The sequence below is a fragment of the Brassica napus genome, unplaced genomic scaffold, assembly GCF_020379485.1.
Source record: "Brassica napus cultivar Da-Ae unplaced genomic scaffold, Da-Ae ScsIHWf_29;HRSCAF=57, whole genome shotgun sequence".
In the NCBI taxonomy this organism is placed as follows: domain Eukaryota; kingdom Viridiplantae; phylum Streptophyta; class Magnoliopsida; order Brassicales; family Brassicaceae; genus Brassica; species Brassica napus.
Genome location: NW_026016248.1, coordinates 54863 through 56199, shown reverse-complemented (window position 1 = coordinate 56199; position 1337 = coordinate 54863). Strand labels below are relative to the sequence as shown.

General features: G+C 34.5%; 1 pseudogene; it reads left to right on the top strand.

Annotated features, from left to right (window-relative positions):
• Positions 1–260: 260 nt before the first annotated feature.
• Positions 261–895, top strand: LOC106434094 (annotated as a pseudogene).
• Positions 896–1337: the final 442 nt, after the last annotated feature.

Here is a 1337-nt window from a genome sequence, read left to right as displayed (position 1 = left end):
GTTTTTCAGTTTGGGTTTATGTTTAACTCTTTGTATGATACAGATCATTCTTGATCTCTGATACAGACCAACTCTGTGTTGTTTTTGGTGTGTATATGATCTTGAAATGGAACCAGATACCTTGTTCAAATTCGATCACTGTTTGTGAAAGTTCGAGTGGTGGACTGTCCCTGAGGCTGTGATTGTTAGTCTCTGGCCTCAAGGGTGAGACCAGTGACTCTCTCTCTCAAACCATGTATTGATGGAAGATCAAAAAGAGAATGATTCAAGAATGGGGAGATGGGGGAAGATGGTGTCACGAGAGTGATGCTTCAGAAAAAGCAAAGGAGAAGGAGTTTCACATGATTGATCTGAGTGGTGGAGGAGGAGAAGAGAAAGTGATAATGGACAAAGAATCTGCAGGATTTGTCATTTTGGTTCTGATCAAACGCCAGATAGAGTTTCTGGCAAGTTTGTAAGTGTAGACTTGATTTAGATTGGTTGCAAATGCAAAAATGAGCTTGGCCTTGCTCATTTTCATTGCGCTGAAGCTTGGTTTAAGCTAAGAGGAAACAGGTACTCTATTCAGTTCATTAGCTTAGTAACCATATGGATTGTGTAAAACCTCTGTTTCTCTTTTTTGTAGTGTATGTGAAATCTGCGGTTCTTCAGCACTGAATGTTCCAGTAAGGTTGACGGAGGAGGAGTGTAGTGAAATAAAGGACACTACAACGGGTGAAGGAGAAAGACGTGGAAGTGGACAATCTTGCTGCATCTTCATGGTTTTTCTGCTTACTATCATTCTCCTTCATTGGTTCTTCAAGAAGATGAGTGGTTACTACCAAAACACATAAAATTAATTTGTTAGTTAATAAGCATATATGTTTGTAACTTGTACATCCTATTCTGACTCTAAGACTATATGGAAACAGAAGAAGATAGAATATAATACAGATAGAATATATACAAGTTTTTTAGATCAAACTCTGATTAAAAATTTAATAGATCGCCAAGTTCTTTAGAACAAAACCATTTTCTGAAATATGTTTTATAGCTTCAGACCTGAAGACTCTAAATTAGATAACACCATTGTACGTACCTTTTGGATTAGGATCTTTAACTATTAAAAAAATATATCCTACTATATAAAAGGGACTAAATTCAAGGTTTTTGAGAGTATCTACTCAGCCAAAATATTTTCATCCAAAAAAATTAAAATAAATGTCACTAAGAAGATAATTAACTAACATACGACTTTTGATATTTCTAGAAATTTCAAATTTGTAACTACTAATTTATTAATAGAATCATATATCTATATTAAATTATGTTCTATTTTTAATCGTTAGACTTCAAGG